The sequence below is a fragment of the Pinus tabuliformis genome, chromosome 2_1 (assembly GCF_031772625.1).
Source record: "Pinus tabuliformis cultivar Carrire ecotype Pingquan chromosome 2_1, CPIR1, whole genome shotgun sequence".
NCBI lineage: Eukaryota > Viridiplantae > Streptophyta > Pinopsida > Pinales > Pinaceae > Pinus > Pinus tabuliformis.
The window spans coordinates 72030948-72053219 of NC_142299.1; positions in this window are offsets into that span (position 1 = coordinate 72030948).

Here is a 22272-nt window from a genome sequence, read left to right on the forward strand (position 1 = left end):
AGAAGATTCATTCATGAAAAGGGTAAATATTAAATGAATGAATTGGTTTCCTAGCTTATAGAGGCAAGTTGTTTTGACTGCCTAGTTTGTAGTGCTTAGTTTAGAAGTGGTTGAAACAGCTCCTAGGATAGTGAGCTCGACCCATGGAGGCAGGGAAAGAGGTTAGATCATCTATATTATGTACTTTCTTTCTCATTTTCATGGTTGGACTCTTGAGGGAGAAGCTATCATTGTATTATTCACTGTATCTCTGCAATTTTTGGCTAAGGAAGACCAGGGTTTTGCAGTCCTCTTTGGGATTCTTGTGGACTCATGTGTTGATGGTGTGTTTCTCAATGTACTTGTAAGCTTTTTATGTGATTCATTTCCTTTCTTTTACATCTGCACATTAAACAAATGAAGTGTTAAAGTAAGAATTCATGCTTGCCATGCTCTGCTTTTAAGTTTGTTTAATTTCAATGTTTTCTTCTGTCTAAAGAGAATTCAAAGTTATTTTTTGCTCTCTTTAGCTCTTCATCTTTCATTCCTGACCATCCACCTCAGTTAAAGGCATCAACACTGTCTCCTACCTCGCCCCAAGGAACCCCCTGCAGAAACTGTGTCCAATCCCCGCACCCAAAATTGCCCTCTCCTCAAATTGCCACCAAAAACCCAAAAAACCCCAAAGCAAACCCTTTTGATCAGTTTACTAGCCTAATATCAGTGTTACCCTATTGGTCATCTCATCTATTGGAGATTTTACGAGATAGACCGGAGAGAGCCTTCTCCTGCCCCGTAGGGCTAGCTACGAGGCTAAATGGTTTGATGTTGCCTTGAGGTTTACCTTTCTCAGCCTGAGGTGAAATTTCAAGCGCTAACACATCACACCACCTATACAACGTGCACACAATACCACATGTACACAACACCACATGCATGACATGTACACGACACCACATGTACACAACACCACATGCACACAACACCATATGTACATAGCACCACATATACTATATGTATAATAATGTACAATAGATACACAAAAATAGTACTACACACCCATAAGCCACACTGTCTCTACCAGGCAACAAATAATCTCATTGTAGCTACTAGATGTTGTTAATCCTTGCTTAACCTTTGCCTTCTTGGTCTTTCCTTTTCTTTCTTGATCCAATGCTAGAGTGCTTCAACAAAACTCTAGGTGTCCAAGAGTGAGAGAGAGAGCTCCAAAACTAAACTAACAAACTGTTACCAACTGATCCTCATAAGCCTTTTTATTAATGAGGCCTCTATTTTCTTCAATTTTCCATTATTTTCCTTCATTTTCCTCCTCACATGAAACCTGTGACATTTCACCTTCCTTTTCTCCTAATTTCCATTATTTTCATAAATAAAATGCCAATTAATGCCTCATGCCTTCCCAAAGCCTTTCCCTTTTCCTTTTCTAATTTCCTTTAGCCTTAATAAACCAAATGAACACCCAAGCTAGGATGTTTTTTCCAACATTCAACTTGGAATACGTGTCCCATGTCCTTGGTCTTATATTTTTTACATGATTTTTTTTATCGGGGCTGTTACAGAACCATCCCCCTTGGGGGAACACTAGTATTGGTGTTCAATGACACCTATAAGCGGCAAAACCATTGAAAACCAAAACATACTATCCATGGAGCTTTATAATCCAACTTGTTGTAGTATTTACAACGGACAATCTGTTGAAAACATGACAATCATACCATTTACTGGAGCTTTATTAAAAAACTCATTACAACATTTACAATAGGCATCACATATAATTATATACATTTGCTTCAACCAGCAAATAATCATATTGTCTATGGAGCTTCATAAATCCAGCTCGATACAATATTTACAATGATGTACACATATATACATATGCACATTTTCTCAACCAGAAAATAAGGATATGATGGTTGCACACACAAAAAAGGAATCCAGAGGCTTACACCTCCACCCTAAAAGTAATACAAGGATTCACCTCCTTCCCAGGAAGTCCAAAATTCACATTCAAAATCAAATTTTCATCTAATGTCTAGTGCTACAATCTTGTGCCACTCTTCTTCTTAGTGAGCAGTTACCGACTCATTGTTCCATGGCACACTCCAATGTGCATATGATTCCATCTGGAAATGCTAATTACCAAAAAAAATCCATCCTCGACATTCCCTTCTTGGAGACACAGTCCCTTGGGAAATCTAGTCACCCCCTTTCCTGCAGTTACTCACCTTCCAAGTTCCTCGACATCCCCTATCTTGAGCGATCCATCCGTGAGAAAGGTTTCCTCACATTTTAAGATACAAAAATGAAGGCATATCCCTGCATCAAAACCACCATACAAGTCATAAAATTCTCATGGAAATCAAAGGAAACTATTAGTACCAGTGTCCCACAATGGCCTTGCTCCTGAAGTTCTTTACCAACATTCTACTCATTGTTTCAATCCCTTTTTTCTGCTGCTACTAATTCTTGCAATCAATGTCAACCACCCAATTGGGAATTTCCATGCTTTTCTATACCAGGCACATAAATTCCATTAGATTCAAAATAAATTGAAATAAATCCAAATCATAACTCATTAGTAGCCAGCCAATAAGGTACACTTTCACTTATGTTCACTACCTGTCATAGCAAGCCAAACTGGCTATTGGCCAAATTATCATGTATAAACATATCACATCTGGTTAGCTCAAAACACAACCATCATAGATCCAAATCAAGAATCTCATGCAATCATCATAAACCAAAATCATATATCACATGTAAGCATCATAAATCAGAATCATAGATCACATGCATAATAAAACTGAATTAAAATATTGATACTTATCCTTTAATCGGTCCTTCGCTTCTACCTTTATCCTTTGTCCTTTTTGTACACACACTGGATCGGTTTCCACACCCGACAAACACCCAGTACCTTCTCTTCAACCACGTACACATACACAATGTATATCACAACACAATATATACACCTACACTCGATGTAAATGACAAAACAATACATATACATACACATAATACAACACAACGACTACAATTGTCACGATGCCACGACTACACAATGCACACAAGTAGTGACGCATATGCACAACACAACATGTATGACATGCACACAATACCACATGTACACCAGTACCACATGTACAACATGTACACAGTACCACCTGTAAACATCACCGCCTGCACAACATGTACACAACATCACATGTACATGGCACCATTTTCACAATGTGTACACAATGCCACATGTACATCACACCAATTGTACAACGTGTACACAATACCACATGCACACAACACCACATGCATAACATGTACACGACACCACATGTACACAACGCCACATGCACAACATGTACACAACACCACCTACACATAGCCCCACATGTAAAATATGTACACAACACCATATGTACATAGCACCACATATACTATACGTACAAAACACCATATGTAATTTACAATAGATACACAACAATAGTACTACACACCCATAAGCCACACTGTCTCTACTAGGCAACAAATAATCTCGTTGTAGCTACTAGATGCTACTCTTCCTTGCTTGACCTCTGCCTTCTTGGTCCTTCCTTTTCTTTCTTGATCCAATGCGAGAGTGATTCAACAAAACTCTAAGTGTCCAAGAGTGAGAGGGAGAGCTCCAAAACTAAACTAACAAAATGTTACCAACTGATCCTCATAAGCCTTTTTATTAATGAGGCCTTTATTTTCTTCAATTTTCCATTATTTTCCTTCATTTTGCTCCTCACATGCAACCTGTGACCTTTCACCTTCCTTTTCTCCTAATGTTCATTATTTTCATATATAAAATGCCAATTAATTCCTCATGCCTTCCCAAAGCCTTTGCCTTTGCCTTTGCTAATTTACTTTAGCCATAAAAAACCAAATGAACACCCACACTAGGATGTTTTTCCCAACATTCAACTTGGAATACGTGTCCCATGACCTTGCTCTTATATTTTTTACATGAATATTTTTACTAGGGTTGTTACAGAACCCTTCCCCTTGGGGGAACACCATCCTCAATGTTCAATGACACCTATAACCAAAAAAACCATTGAAAACCAAGACATACTGCCCATGGAGCTTTATAATCCAACTTGTTGCAGTATTTACAATGAACAACCTGCTAAAAACATGACAATCATACCATTTACTGGAGATTTATAACACAACTCATTATGACATTTAAAATAACCACCACATATAATTATGCACATTTTCTTCAACCAACAAATAATCATACTGTATATGGAGCTTTATAAATCCATCTCGATACAATATTTAAAATGATATACACATATATACATATGCACATTTGCTCAACTAGAAAATAAAAGGATACGATGGCTGCATCCGCAACAAGGGAATCCAGAGGTTCACACCTCCACCCTAAAAGTAATACAAGGATTCACCTCCTTCCAAGGATGTCCAAAATTCACTGTCAAAATCAGATCTACATCCAATGTCTAGCGCTACAATCCTGCGCCATTCTTCTCAGTGACCAGTTACCAGCTCATTGTCCGAGGGCACACTCTAATGTGCATATGATTCCATCTAGAAATGCTAATGAAAAAAAAAAATCTATCCCCGACATTCCTTTCTCTAAGAAATAGTTCCTCAGGCAATCCAGTCACCCCCTTTCATGTAGTTACTCACCTTCCAGGTTCCAGGCATACCCTTTCCCAGGTGATCCATCCCTGGGAAAGGTTTCCTCACATTGTAAGATACAAAAACCAAATCATATCTCTGCATCAAAATCATCATACCAGTCATATCACTCTCATGAAAATCAAGGGACACTATTGGGTACCAGTGTCCCACAATGGCCCTGCTCTTGAAGTGCTTTACCAACATTCTGCTAGTTGTTTCAATCCCTTTTTTTTGTTGCTGCTAATTCTTGCAGTCATTTTCAACCACCCAATCGAGAATTTCCATGCTTTCCTGTACGAAGCACATAAATTCCATTAGATTCAAAATAAATTGAAATAAATCTAAATCATACCTCATTAGTGGCTCGTCAATAAGGTACACTTGCACTTATGTTCACTACTTGTCACAACAAGCCAAACTAACTCTTGACAAAATCATCATGTATAAACATATCACATTTGGTTAGCTCAAAACAAAACCATCATAGATCCAAATCATGAATCTCATGCAATCAACATAAACCAAAATCATAGATCACATGTAACCATCATAAATCAGAATCATAGATCACATGCATAATAAAACTTAATTAAAATATTGATACTTATCCTTTAATCAGTCATTTGCTTCTACCTTTATCCTTTGTCCTTTTTGTACACACAATGTATCAGTTTCCACACCCAAAAAACACCCAGTACCTTCTCTTCAACCACATACACATACACAATGTACATCACAACACAATACATATACGTACACGGAATATAACACAATGAATACACTTGTCATGATGTCACGACTACACAATGCACATACGTAGTGACGCATATGCACAACACAACATGTATGGCATGCACACAATACCACATGTACAACATATACACAGTACCACCTATACACATCACTGCCTGAACAACGTGTACACAATATCACATGTAAAATGGCACCATTTGCACAATGTGTACACAACACCACAAGTACATCACACCACCTGTACAACATGTACACAATACCACATGTACACAACACCACATGTACACAACACCATATGCATCACATGTACACGACACCACATGTACACAGCGCCACATGCAAGATATGTACACAACACCACCTGCACATAACCCCACATGTACAATATGTACACAACACCACATGCACACAACACATGTACAATCATGCACACAACACCATATGTGCATAAAAACACATATAATATACATACACAACACCATATGTACATCATGTACAATAGAAACACAATAGTAGTACTACAAACCCAGAAGCCACACGATCTCTACTAGGGAACCCTAATTCTAGTGTCTTTCCACTATCCATGCTTTTACTAACATGTTGCAGATCACACTACTTCATTTTGCTGATGTATCCCTCAACATAGCCTTTTCAAACATAAAAATAGTATAATCACATAATATCAATGATACTGACCTCGTAGATTTGTCAGGACTACTTTGCCCACTTGATTCTTCATAGCCAAGAACCTCTTCTTTCCATTCACCTACATAAGCAATCATTCCTCTACAAGAATGCTCACTGACAACCCTGTCAAACAGTGACAGATATATATCTATATATATATATATATATATATATATATATAAGCATAAAACAAGCATGATATTGTCAGACAACAACATACATACATACATATATACATATATACATCAACATAAAACAATCATGATTCCTAACGACCTTGTCAGACAACATCAGATGTACATACAATATACATATATACACATCAACATAATCATGATCACAACATAATTACCAAATAGCATAAGGTCAAGGTTAAGAGAACTCCCTTTATCCATGCACAACATTCACAACATTGAGAACAACAGTTCCCAACTTAACCAATGCATTTGAGGCCTCAAATCCATTTAATTACCTTCCTTGATACCTTTCTCATGATTGTCCTGCCACCGTCCATATACCCCAATGAACTCAACCAATCCAGTTGATTGTCATACTCTTCCCTTTAGCTACCCTTTACTCATGCACCGAGCTTCATCTGGGTCTTACATTACCTAATGGGTTTCATTAATCTCCTCCCGAGCCCCATTGACTTTCCTCTTTCCCAACCAATTCCCAAGACTCAAACGTAAAAGGAAATAGAAAGAAACAACAATAAGAAAACCACACAAAGCAATAACAATACAACACCACAAGAAAAGTGGTATGGCCATACACTAGACATAACCAAAATTGCAAATCAAGCGTAAAAAAATCAAAAAGCACCGAAATCACAAGACTCCCAACGGACACCATGAATCAATCCCCATTAGTTCCCAATGCTTCCAAGGGAAATTTCAACCCAAGCCTTCTTCAAGATTTCATAGCAATCTCTTTTTCCATGCAATTCCCTACATCATACTGCCATAAACACATAACTATCAGTGCATAAATAAATGTAACAACATACTATTTACCTTACCTTGTTGTGCCAAGCACATTGCCTTGTAACTGAACACATATATATATCATCTCTCAAGGGATTCCAATTCCATTAACAAATCTAACTATAACTAGAAACCGACTATTATACCTGTCAAACACATGTTCATGAATCTAGCACATATCCACATAATGTAATACAAAATCAAGGTTAAGAGGACTTCCTTTGTTCATGCAAAGCACTCATTCATTTGGAATTGCGACTTCCAAACATAGCCAAAGGAATTCTCACCTAATTCCTTTCTTTTACCTTTTTACCTTGTTGCAATCAAGTCTTACTATGTACTATTACATCAACCAATTATTAGTTATATAAACACATCAACTATTACCTTGGCATGCTAACACCAAGCATGTCGCCCTGGAACTGCTCACACATGTTAGTCACATGTTCCAAAGATAAAGACATCATGTATATTAATTTGAAATCAACCTTTACCAAGATGAACAATCATGTCATAATATGCAATCAACTTACAATCATTAATCATAATACTACAACTAGCACCCACTTGCATTCAAGTGCATATCAACTGTCTCAGCACATAATGTGTTAGTACAACCATCTTGAAACAAGATCATTCCTTCATGCAATATTATAGACACATACTCATATCATGCAATTAATCAAACATTCAAGCAACATATAGACGACATAATAGACACCAAACACTTAAACACTAAATAAACGACATAATCAAACATTCAAACACCAAATAGCCGACATAAGCAAACTCATACCTTAATGTATCTCAGGGGAGGCTATCTTGTCTGCACAATCAATCTAGATTAGCATGATATAACTTCACAACACATCAACTCAAACATAAATAAGGTCATGATATCCATAACAGTAACTAGCTAATATGTTCACATCATAAACTCATAAACAATTGCCATTCATGCATAACAATCACATATGCACAGTCAGTCTAGATTAGTATGACATAATATCACAATATATTAACTCATACTTGAATTTCATAACCATAATCATCTGCATAGGTCAATCCAAATTAGAAAAAAACATAATAACATCAAGACCTCAGCTGCAATGACCATAATCATTAGGCATATGACCACAATGCATACAACAACAGATTACTATCATTCATGATTGTTCGACACATGTGCATATGACTACACCGATCAACTAGCATTTATCATACATGTAACCATAACAACAATAGAATGACAAGCATATAAGTAACCCTAATGCTCATAACAACCATTAACCACATCCTCGCTCTGATAATGTACATCTCCTGCTCTATCTCATCCAACTTATCAACATCATATCTTATCTATAACATCATGATGACATAACTACATACAATGACTTCACGATGTATATCTAACCTACTATGCATGCATAATCATAACCATAACAATGCATGCACCATAATTTATAGACATTTACATGCATAAAAAATGCATATGCAACTGAAATGAATTCATGACAAACACATCCCAACAACAACATCGAAAAATTATACATGTCAACACAATAACAAGCACATATACAACCCACATGCATGCATGGAAACCACATTCCACCCATCCAATCCAAGGGTTGAAACATGCTCTGATACCACTCTGTAAAACTCTCCTCCCACATTTAACCAAGTTAATCGGTCTGCTAGGGTAAACATGTGATGAGAGGCTACTATGATGTGATTCAAGTCCCCATGTATAGTTAAGGAAGTGGAACCAACAAAACCAAACCAATCTAACCTTCCACACATGCTACAGAACCTTTAGGATCCAACCAACCCTTCCAGGTGACCAATCCTTGAGGAAACTTGATATTTCACTGATATGGACCCCCAACTGCTCCCATGACAAGCCATGCATGAAACTAAGGCCTTTAAGTCACTCCCACAGCAAGGGAATGCCAACGACTGTGGACTTTTTCAGCTAGTTCTGAGCTAGTGACCCCAGATTTTGTGCCACTTTTTCAGGGCTAGGACTCAAACCACTGCCCATAACTTCATGAAACTTTTAGAAATGATAAATAAAATTGGAACAAAGGTACTAATGCAAACACTTTATCAATGATTTGACCGGACCCTTACTAGCCATGAAAGACATTTTGTCAAACATGTCACAAATATGCAATCTACAAGTCATAATAATATATCTAAGTATATGAGTCTCATACTTATTTGAGATTCGTAAAGAAGCAATGTTGCCATATCAAAATAGTTGCATTATCATATATTAGGTCACATATTCATTGTACTTTCAATTATTAATTCAAACATTATTAGAGCCATACATCAAGTCTTTTATAAAACATACTCATAACCAACATATAACCAATAGAAATAACAAGGATATAACAACCATATAATCCACATATAAGCCAATACATTTACACATGAAATACCAAGGATAAGAAACTATTATTAATGAATGCAAAATCCAACTAGGTTCGGGACTTCCATGAACCACCTGACCATAGATTGGTTGAACCAAATATTTCTTTCAACCAATCATTGTTGTGCCATATTCCAAGCATGGATGTGGGACTCAAAGCCAAACCAAACCAGGTTTCCTCAGGCTTTATGGCAATCCCTACAAATCATTAGGTGCTAAACAAGCATGGATGCCACCAAATTTCTCCACCTACACTGTGAGGAATTTTCGTGTCTACTAGTCTCTAGGTTTTACCGTATATCCCACCATACAACGTTCGATAATTCCTCGGTCTAATCAAGACTCCACCCTCCACGATTTATTGTATATCCCTCCATTCATCGGTCAAGAATTCCTAAGCATGATCGAGGGCACACACCTCTAGGATTTACCATTTATGCCACCATTCATTGTTTGAGGATTCCTAGGCCCACTGAGGTACACAAAATATGGCTTGACCGCAATCCCAGTCCAGTCCAAGGATTCCTAGGCCTTGTGTTCTTTCTTTTAGAGACCACCTCACTCAGTTTCGAAACCATCCATGAATCAAGCTCAACCAAATACAAGAGAACCCATTGTAGTGTGTGGAGCATGATTGTTCAGAGGTCTTTGTTTCAGCCAAATGTATACCCTAGGAAGTTTGTACACCCCTCCACGCGGGGGTCCAGGGGGGCCGATCCCCCCCGGCTGGGGGGTCCAGGGGCCAGCGGTCCCCCGGCGGGGGCTCGGGGGCAACACCCCCGAAGCCAAAAATAGATGTGAAATTGCCTTGTAAAAGTATAGTAATTTCTAGTCAATCTGGGCCATTCATTAGGCGGATGATTTGATGGTAGAACTTATGTTTAGTTTAGGGTTTTTTGCCCTAGAAGGCAACCCGCTCTCTTTGTATGAGGGCATTGTATTTGAGGCTGTGTAATAGATGTGTATTCTCTGAGCGAGAAACAGAGAGGCGAGACTGTGAGAGAAAACAGAGGATATTACAGCGGATCTGTTGTAGGTTGTCTCCCTTCATTTTGCTGGATAATAGAAAGGAAGGATTGGCTGTTCGGGGTGGACGTAGCCCAAACTGGGTGAACCACGTATATCTGTGTCTCTCTTGTTTTATGCATTTTCTGTGTTTATATTTCTGCAATATTTTATGTGTTCCATTGCTCCGTAATATATAATTTTCTAACAACTGGTATCAGAGCCGAAGGTCTATTTGGCTGATAAACTCGCAGGAAAGAAGGTTTCCTCGTTTGAGTGGGAGCAATGGTGGAAGATGGTAAGTTTAGGGTTGAGAAATTTAATGGCCAAAACTTCTCGTTAAGGAAGATGCAGATGGAAGATTATCTGTATCAGAAAGATCTATACCTACCATTGAGCGGAAAAACAAATAAGCCGACGGCTATGACAAATGAAGAATGGAACCTTCTCGATAGAAAGGCACTCGGAACAATACGGTTGTGCCTCGTTGCGTCAGTCGCCTTCAACATTTCGAAGGAAACAATGACAGAGGGTTTGATTCAAGCGTTGTCAAAACTATATGAAAAACCCTCGGCCTCAAACAAGGTATTTCTTATGAAACGGTTATTTAATATGAATATGTCGGAAGGTGGATCTGTTGCAGATCATTTAAATGATTTTAATACAGTTACAAGTCAGTTAAGTTCTGTAGGGGTAAAATTTGAAGATGAAGTTAGAGCTCTGTTATTCTTGTGCTCATTGCCAGAAAGTTGGAATGGTTTAGTAATGGCCATTAGTAACTCTATCTCTAGATCTAGTACTTTAAAGTTTGATGATGTTGTCGGTGCTATCCTTAGTGAGGAAATGCGACGGAAAAGCTCCGGTGAGACATCGGGTAATGCTTTGAGTGTAGAGTCTAGGGGAAGAAAAATGGAAAGAGGAAAGAGCTCAGGATATCACAGTAAATCAAGGAAAGGCAGATCCAAGTCCAGGTCGGGGATAGTGTGCTGGAAATGTGGAAAGAAAGGACACCTAAAGAAATATTGTAGATCTCGGAAGGGAAAAGAAGGAGATGCACAGCAAGAAAACAATAAGCAAATGTGACAGGTGAGGTGTTACAAGATGCTTTGATTCTTTCTTTCGAAAATCTTACTGATTCCTGGGTGGTAGATTCAGGGGCCTCATTCCATGCCACACCTGATAAGAAATACTTTCATGCCTATGTTAAAGGAGATTTTGGACAAGTTCGTTTGGGTGATGATAAACCCTATAAAATTGTTGGAATGGGTAAGGTTCTTGTAAAATAGCAGAATAGAAACCAATGGCTACTAAAGGAGGTAAGGCATGTTCCAGATCTGAAGAAAAATCTGATTTCAACAGGGCAGTTAGGCGGTGAAGGTTGTGTGACAACTTTCACAGATAAAGCTTGGAAGGTCACCAAAGGAGCCCTGCTAATAGCAAAAGGCGAAAAGGTTGGTAAATTGTATTTATGCAATAGTATTTCTAACTTTGTTAATGCTTTAACTTCCAAAGGAGAAGATGCAGCATTATGGCATCATAAGCTCGGACACATGAGTGAAAAGGGGATGAAGATTCTTCACTCAAGGAATTTGTTGCTGAGTTTGAAGAATGTTGATTTGGACTTCTGTGAGAATTGCATCTATGGAAAATAGAAGAGAGTCAGATTTCTCAGAGTTAGGAAAGAAAAGAAGAGCGAAAAATTAGATCTTGTGCATACAGATGTATGGGGACCTGCTCAGGTATCATCTCTCGGTGGCTCTCGTTATTATGTTACTTTCATTGATGATGCAACTAGAAAAACTTGGATTTATTGCATTAAGAATAAATCTAATGTATTTGATACTTTCAAGAAATGGAAAGCTTTGGTTGAGATTGAGACAGGAAAGAAATTGAAGTGTCTCAGATCAGACAATGGAGGTGAATATTGCAACAAATATTTTGATAGGTATTGTTTAGAGCATGGTATTCGTAGAGAGAAGATAGTTCCAAGAACACCACAAGAAAATGGTGTGTCAGAAAGGATGAACAGAACAATCATGGAGCGTGCAAGGTGCATGAGATTGCATGCAGGATTTCCTTTACAGTTTTGGGCAGATGCTGTAGATACTGTTGTTTATCTAATAAACAGAGGGCCTTCAAGTTCCTTGGATGGTGGTGTTCCAGAGGAAGCATGGACAGGTAAAAAGGTAAACTACTCCTTTTTAAAGCCTTTTGGTTGTGAGGCCTTTGTCCATATTGATAAAGAAAATAGAACAAAGCTTGAGGCAAAGTCAAAGAAATGTACCTTTATTGGATATGGTGTTAATGATTTTGGTTATCGCTTATATGATTACGAAAATCACAAAACCATTAGGAGCAGAGATGTAGTATCCAATGAAAAGGTCTTGTATAAGAATCAGTTGTAGGAAAAGAAACAGGAAAAAGAAAACAATGAATATGCAGTTCTTGATGAAATCACTGAAAAAGTAAAGGTGCCTGAAAATAATAATAATCAACAACCACAACAACAGCAACCACCACAACAGCAACAGGCACCCCAAACACCTAAAAGTGGTGTTAGAAGATCTACCAGGATAAGTAGACCCCCTTAACGATACTCTCCTTCATTATATTATTTATTGTTGATTGATTCTGGTGAACCCGAATGTTATGAAGAAGCAATGCAGGTTGAAAGCAGGAAGAAGTGGGATCTAGCCATGGAAGAAGAGATGAACTCCTTAATGCATAACCAGACTTGGGACTTAGTCAGGTTGCCTGCAGGTAAAACTACATTGCAGAATAAATGGGTTTACAGGCTGAAGGAAGAAGATGGAGGAAAACAGAGGTACAATGCTAGACTTGTGGTGAAGGGGTTTGCACAGAAGAAAGGTATTGATTTTGATGAAATATTTTCTCCTGTTGTTAAAATGACTTCAATCAGAACTATTCTAAGTCTAGTAGCAGCTGACGATTTGCATCTTGAGCAGTTAGATGTAAATACAGCCTTTCTCCATGGGGATTTGGAGGAAGAGATATATATGCAGCAGCCACAAGGATATGAGGTAAAAGGGAAGGAGAAACTAGTGTGCAGGTTGAAGAAGAGCTTGTATGGCTTAAAACAGGCTCCAAGGCAGTGGTATCTAAAATTTGACAAGTTTATGTCTGAACAAGGTTATACTAGATGTCACTCTGATCATTGTGTTTATCTAAAAAGGAAAAATGATGGCAGCTATATTATATTGTTATTGTATGTAGATGACATGCTTGTTGCAGGGTCTAACATGCAGGAAATAAATGTGCTCAAAAGAAAATTGGCAAATTCATTTGCAATGAAGGATTTGGAAGCTGCAAAACAAATCCTTGGTATGAGAATAACTAGAGACGGGAAAAATCACAAATTAACATTGTCTCATAATGAGTACATACAAAAGGTGTTGAAAAGATTTAATATGCACAATGCAAAACTAGTTAGTACACCTTTTGCTAGCCATTTCAAACTTAGTAAGGAAATGTGCCCAAAGACCTAAGAAGACATGGATTATATGTCTAAAGATCCATATGCATCAGCAGTTGGAAGCTTAATGTATGCAATGGTCTGCACAAGGCTTGACATTGCACATGTAGTGGGAGTTGTAAGCAGTTACATGAACAATCCAGGAAAGGAACATTGGATGGCAGTGAAATGGATTCTCAGATATTTGAAAGGTACCACAAATCAAGCATTATGCTTTGGTGGTTCAAACATTTCTCTATAGGGATATGTTGATGCAGATATGGCAGGTGACAGAGATAACAGGAGGAGCACTACAGGATATGTATTTACTGTTGGTGGAACAGCTGTCAGTTGGGTTTCAAAAATCCAAAGTGCTGTTGCACTTTCAACAACAGAAGCAAAGTATGTTGCTGCTACAGAGGCTAGTAAAGAAATTATTTGGTTACAAAGGTTTATGGGTGAATTGGGTAAGGAGCATGATATGGGCACGTTATACAGTGATAGCCAAAGTGCCATTCATCTTGCAAATAACTCAGCATTTCATTCCAGGACTAAACACATACAGCTCAAGTACCATTTCATACGATCAATGTTGGAAGATGGAGAGTTGAAGCTGGAAAAGATACACACTAGCCAAAATCCTGCAGATATGCTAACAAAAGTTGTAACCAGGGAGAAACTGAGAATATGCTTAGTTTCAATTGGCCTTCAAGGATGATGATGAAGATGAGAAACAACTAGGTCCAAGGAGGAGTCATTGTCCAGCAAATGAAGCAGCGGTGGAGTTGCTACAATCATTCTCCAAGTGGGAGATTGTTGTGTGTGGAGCATGATTGTTCAAAGGTATTTGTTTCAGCCAGATGTATACCCCAGGAAGTTTGTACACCCCTCCACGCGGGGGTCTGGGGGGCCGATCCTCCCCAGCTAGGGGATCCAAGGGCCAGCGGTCCCTTGACGGGGGCTCGGGGGCAGCGCCCCCGAAGCAAAAAATAGATGTAAAATTGCCTTGTAAAAGTATTGTAATTTCTAATCAATCTGGGCCGTTCATTAGGTGGATGCTCTGACGATAGAACTTATGCTTAGTTTAGGGTTTTTTTCCCTAGAAGGAAACCCCCTCTCTTTGTATGAGGGCATTGTATTTGACGCTGTGTAATAGATGTGTATTCTCTGAGCGAGAAACAGAGAGGCGAGACTGTGAGAGAAAACAGAGGATATTACAGTAGATCTATTGTAGGTTGTGTCCCTTCATTTTGCTAGATAATAGAAAGGAAGGACTGGCTGTTCGGGGTGGACATAGCCCAAACTGGGTGAACCACGTATATCAGTGTCTCGTTTTCTGTGTTTATATTTATGCAGTGTTTTATGTGTTCCACTGCTCCGTAATATATAATTTTCTAACACCCATCACACCATGGATATCTAGAAATGGCAAGGAAAGGCTGAAGAACATTGTTAGTACACCTAGAAAATCCCATGCTAATGACAACAAGAGAACCAAACACACACATGCATGTACCATGCATGCCAAAACTAGCAAGGAAATCACACATGCAAATCGATACATGCAAATAATCTTGATGTAGCTGTTAGATGCTACTCTTCCTTGCTTGATCTTTGACTTGTTGGTCCTTCCTTTGCTTTCTTGATCCAATGCTAGAGTGATCAAAGAAAATGTAAGTATACAAGAGTGAGAGACAGAGAGAAGAGAGAGAGAGCTCCAAAATTAAACGGAGAGAAGGTTACCAGTTGATCCTCAGAAGCCTTTTTATTAATGAGGCCTCTATTTTCTTTAATTTTTCATTATTTTCCTTCATTTTCCTCCTCACATGCAACCTGTGACCTTTCACCTTCCTTTTCTCCTAATTTCAATTATTTTCATAAATAAAATGCCAATTACTGCCTCATTCCTTCCCAAAGCCTTTGCCTTTGCCTTTGCCAATTTCATTTAGCCATAATAAACCAAATGAACACCCAAACTCATATGTTTTTCTCAACATTTAGCTTGGCATACCTGTCCCATGACCTTGGTCTTATATTTTTTACTTGATTTTCTTACCATGGTTGTTACAGTAACCCCTGCAATCACAAATATGTCATCAAATCTATAGTAATGTCAATGCTATAACACTACACACAATCTATATTTTCCATGAGTTATGCACACAACACAAGCTTTGTCTCTGCCATTGATCCATATGCACTCTGATATAGGAGTATCAAACATCTGTTACATCAATATCTCTCCTCTCACCATTGGCTCACAATGCTCTACAATATCTCACTATGAAGGAAACCAACCTCTCCTTCACAAAACTTCCTCCTATAAATAAAATACCTGAAGTGATCAAACAATAATGGCACACAAAAATGGAGATCCAAACACATGTTCATACTTCAATATTTTTTTTCTTGACTTGATCCATGATCATATTCATCAATTAGAGACTTATCTTTGACTTAAAATTCGACTCTATACCATCAAAAACCTTGGGAAAATACTGTTGGGTCCTTCGTTTTTGGGGAACATAATTTTGGGAAAAATTTGATTGGGTCTGGCAGGAAAGCAGTTGCATAGAAGATTGCTAAAGAAAAAGAAAGGAACAAGCCAAAAAAGTGAGATGCCAAAGATGATAAGAGAAAGGCATGAAAAATAAGAAGGAAAGAGTAGTTAAGGAAAATTTCACAAATACTTCCAAAGAAAGATAAGTGCACGAAACAAGCAGTTGAGGTCGAGTTTATAGAAGCAGCTGAAGAAGAAGGGGTGTGATATCTAAGGTGATAACTAGAAAATTAGCAAGATTTCATAGAAAATTTATAAATATAAGGGGAAGATACCAAAAGAATGGGATAGTATAACCGATGCTGAGATGCTTCCACTGTGTCAATTGAGCCCTTTCCTGTTTATTTCTCTCTCTATGGGTTTTTCTATGTAATGTGACTCATTGTGATTGAGGTCCGTTGTAATGGCCATGCGACTGTGTTGTATCGATGAACTTATCTAATAAATAAAAGATAAGTTACGAGAATGTTATGAGTCCATAGAATGTGATTAAATGATTGTGCCCTTTTAACATTTTCTTTTACTATACATCTGAATGATTTCAACTCTTTCTATTTATGTTGTGAATCTATACCTTACACATGTTGCATGTCTGTTAATGGGGAATTATGTTATGCTTGCATGACCTAAATTTTTTGTTGCGATGTTTCTTGATGCCTCTCCATGATCCCTTATCTCCATAAGTCTCGACACACCTTAGGTGAGATGTCTTACTCTCTTATTAAGTGACGTGAAAATGTTGTCTTAGTGTTAAAATACAATAGACCCCTTTGTTGATGCCTTGTGTCCAAACCTAGGGTCTTCCTTCGTTAAAATTTTGAGCCAACAAATTGTTTCGTTATTGGGACCTAAAGTTTCTTGAAGGGATCTGGATCATGGTATTGAGGATCCTTAAAGGATATCTTCAATATTGGTGGCATGAGTAGGAAAATCTCTTTGTTTCACAACAAGTGCAGTTATTCCAGAAGAGTGTGAAGCAGGTGAAGGAAGAATTTTTGTATGTTCAACCTACCAGTGACCACTACGAAATATTTTGGTGCAAGTTCCCTAAAGAGATTTATAATTGGTTGTGAAGGCTACAGATAAAAGGAGGAGCTAGAAATTGGCCTAGATCTCCTCGTACTTGGACTGATACTGACTTAGTTGAGTTACACATGATAGATACATTACTGACAAGAGTCATCGACTTCTGGGTACAAACAACGCTAGAGAGCTATATTATTTAGTTCACTGTAAGAGAACATTTATCCTTCTCCAAATCTAAAGCGGTGTTCATATCTAGGTTATGGGGAAGGTTGCTAAAGGAGAACCCCCTCTGGGTCAAATTTATGATGGTAGAAGAGAACCTACTAACGTTCCAAGACCAAATGATGGTTTCTTAAAACTAAAATTACATGGGGTATATTCTAGGGGAGTAATGTTACCTACTTGCAGGAGATGAAAATGTTGTCGTAGTGGGCGCAGATGACTTGCAGAGGGCTCGATATTTGAGGGTATAAAAGAGGGTGCATATAGTTGATGAATGGCAAGAGAAATATCTGTGTGAGATGAAGAGGCAACATAAGTAATTGCACCAAATAGGAGAGGTGGTGAATAGTCCAGGGTTATAGGAAGGAGGGTTTAATCAGTTGGAGTTGTGACAAGTTGAGGATAGCAACAAGGTGAGTTCTAACCAAATAGGAGGGGTCGAAACCAATCTTGTGGAATGTATGGAGGGAAGCAACGAAGATCACCATGTACCAGAAAGAGTGGACACAACAGATGGATTAGGGCCTATAGCCGGAGTAGTGAGCCATGACACCTCGCCTAATGAAGACATGCATTTTGTGAAGAGGAAATTATTTTCTGAAGATAATGCATCCCCTGAGAGTAACAACTCATTTCCCAGTAGCACAGGTAGCACCTCCATTGACCTTCCCCTGATACCTTATCAATATCTTGTTAATTTTCTTTCCAAGTTATTTAAAGTCATAAAGGTTCAAAAAGTACACAATGCCTATACAACTGGTGCTTCTGGTGGTAGTGGTAGTAGTTTTCACTCAGGCTTTCTAGGACCTTTGCAACCCAGTTCTAAAGGGTTCATACTTGTATCACCCGGTAAATCAATACTGGTTGGTAATGTACAGTGTCATTCACTCAGTTTCCTGAGTTCTAAAGTAGAGGGAATGAAGATGTTGAACAAAATTGGTATTTGTGCGAATCCATATGGAGATCTCGCCAAACTCTAGATGCAACTAAGCTCATTGAGTTTCATACCACCCCGAGGGAGAGGGCTCTTAGGTGGTTCATTAATTGGTCTTCTCTACATCAAAATCCCAGAATAGATGAGGTTCGAGAAGATTTTGTTCAATAATTTAAACTTCCACAAAAACATTGGTAGGGGTTGTCTAAGTTATGGGATCAAGTAACAAGAAGGGGAAACTACATGGGAGATGATGCAACGGTTTAAGGATGCTATTGGGAAGCTAATTTACCCTATCGATCGCAACCATCATTGGGATTGGTTCATCAAGGATTTGTTTCCATTAACTCGAACACCATTGACTCAGCAGAAGATTGACACTCTACAGGATGCGCTTGAACAAGAAACCAGAATTGAAGCAATGGCAAGGTATCCTCATGAGAATCAAGGGGGATATGTTTCCAATTATCTTTCCCTTATTGGGTTACAACATCAGTTCTCTAATATGATTGAGAAGTTAATGGACATGCACTATGCATGGCTTACGAGACCTCAAGTGTGGTGTATCAATTTCCATGTTGAAGGATATCACACTATAGAGTGCCCAAAACTGAGGGGTACAGGGACATCCTCCCTACCTACGAGTCCCTCTCCACCCTTTCCCGCTTCTAGAGTTGCAGAAGTTGGTACCCATGGCTTATATCAAGGTCGTACTCAATTTCATGCTTTCCCAAACCAACAAAATACATCTTTGATTAAGTACTATAAAATATGTTGTATGTATGGACACCTCCCCGACCTCTGTCCTATCTTACATAAGTACTAAAATGTCCCAAACAATGTCTTTTATGAATTTTGTGGGTCAACAACTCAGCACAAATATAAGTGTAGAGCTATGGATGCTTTGACTAACTGAATGGATCATTATTCCTTTAGAATAAATTAAGCTCCTCGAATACAAGGAGGTGGAGGAACAAGGAGGGGCAGGATAGGAGCAAGAGGTCCAATACATTGCTATAATTGTGACTTGGAGGGAAACGTCACCCACAACTTTCCTTTACCCAAAAGGCCTTGGTGTTCGCTATGCAGGGAAAACACACATGCAATAGAGGACTGTCCCGAATTGATCGCTATGTGGGAAGAGCAGAATCGATGGAGAGGAGAAAAATTGATCAATGCAGAGCCCCGAGAACCTAAGCTACTTCATATGTCCAATATCATTATAGTCACTTGAAGAGGGAAGAAAATTGGAGTATACTTGGGCATCCCTAAGAAACTAGTGGTAATCATACCTACATCACCTAGGAGATCCTACAACTCATAAAAAAAAGAATATTATAGGGATGCTGCAATTTTTTTTTAAGCAGCTAGCATCGACCATTGACCCTTAAGCGAAACAGCCAGAGAAATCAAGGTTAGGCAACCCGATACCCTCATAAGACATGCCCCAGCCTGTGAGAGAATGGTTCAATTTATTTTTACAAATTATGGGTGATGAGCAGATGTCGGGCTAGTTGCAGAAGAAACTCAAGGCTATTGTTAAATATGGGGAGCCTTTAGAAGGAATTACCTCTATAGATTTTTCGAAATGGCACTCCAGATGAGTTCAATGAAATAAGAGGCATAATGGAACGTAATTTTGGGTCAATACTCATATTGCAGGGTTCCAGATCAAGGATTCTATGTTAGATTTGGGCTCTGATGTTAACATCCTACCAAGGAAGACTTGGGAAGCCCTTGGGAAACCAAAACTAGCATTTTCCCCAATTCAGTTGCGTATGGCCAATCAATATTGCATTCTTCCGGTCAAACTTCTGGAGGATGTTGAGTTGGATATTTCGGGGGTGAAGACATATGAAGATTTTGAAGTAATAGACATTATGGGAGACAACGACCCCTATCCGACATTACTGGGGATAGACTGGGATTTTGAGAAATATGTTGTAATTGATCTAAAAAGGGATAAAATAACCTTTGAAGTGGATGGGGTTAGAGTGATTCATCCCTTGGATCCTTATCAAGGTCCCAGACTTACAAAACCAGTGGAAGATAGAGAATATTCTAGTATTCTAGACCAGATATATCGGTCACCGCAGGGAAGAGGGACGATTTTTTCAACCCCACAACCAGTGGTTCTATTAGTTGGATAAGTGCTCAAAGAAAAGAAGTTGGTTCAAAGGTTGCATGCGGTGATTTGAAATAAGGAGATCATGAGCTGCACTCTAGACAATGTGCAAATATTCGTTGTGTTTGGTGGATTGGTACTGATGTACGAGAATTTCCTACTTTCAATGTTATTGGTTATGCTTCCAATTTTGTTAATGAAATTCACTTGAAGGTTGAAGAGCCACAAAGGATCCCCTTATTGGATGTTTACTTTCAAGTAACCCTAGAAAGGTGGTGGGGAGCCCATCATAACCATCTTCAAGGGTGGGAGTCTATTAAGTCTTCTCTGTTGTGTCAGTTCGACACCTCAAGGGACTATTTAGCTAGTATTCCTAAGTATGAGGGATACATTGATCCGAAGAAACACATTTAGAATTACAGGATTAAGTGGGCCAAAGAAAGACTTCCTAAAGTGTAGTGGGTACATTAATTTATTCATATCTTGGGAACATTTCTGTAGGCTTGGTATGTAAGGGAGGAAATGAGGAGACAAACAATTGCACAAGAACCAATGGTAGCCGAATTTTCCAAGGATTTCTCTTTTTCAGATGAAGATGAAAATATTGCAGGAGATCTAAAAGGAATTAAGAGGATTTTATTCCCCGTAGGGAGGCTTGTTGAGGATTACACTAGCTAATATATTTTTGATCATATGTATGAATCTGGGTTCCATGAAGTTGACACTTTCAGGAAGGTAAATAGAGACCCCGATGATGATGACTTGGAGGGACTGAGGCACTTGGCCATCAAAGAGTTGGAAGGGGAGAAAGATATAAAGGATGGGCCTATCACAGATGCGTCTCATCTAGAACCACTGAAGTTGCAGAAGCACAACATTGGCACTGAGGAGAAACCTAAGCTCACTTCTATTGGCGATTATTGGAATGAGTAGACTATTTTCGACCAACTAAAGGAATATGAATACCTTTTTCTTGTGTTAGTCATGGATCTCAAGGGGATTAAGGGATATTTAGGAGAAATGAAAATTGTTCTGAAATCAGACGCAAGGCTAGTGAAACACCGACCTTACAGGTTGAATCCTAGAGTAAAGGAGAAGGTAAAGAAGGAAATTGACAAGATGCTAACAATCGGTCTCATATTTCCTATTGATGAATATGAGTGGGTTAGTTCTGTTGTCATTCATAATAAGAAGGATTCCAAGGATATTCATATTTGTGTAGATTATCATAGCCTTAATAATGCTTTTGTGCATGATCCATTCCCTACCCCATTCGGTGATGAAGTCTTAGACAATGTCGCTGGAAATGAAGCATGCTCCTTCACTGATTGATTTTTAGGATACCACCAGGTGCATATTACAGAGGATAAACACAAGACCACATTTACAACCAAGTGGGG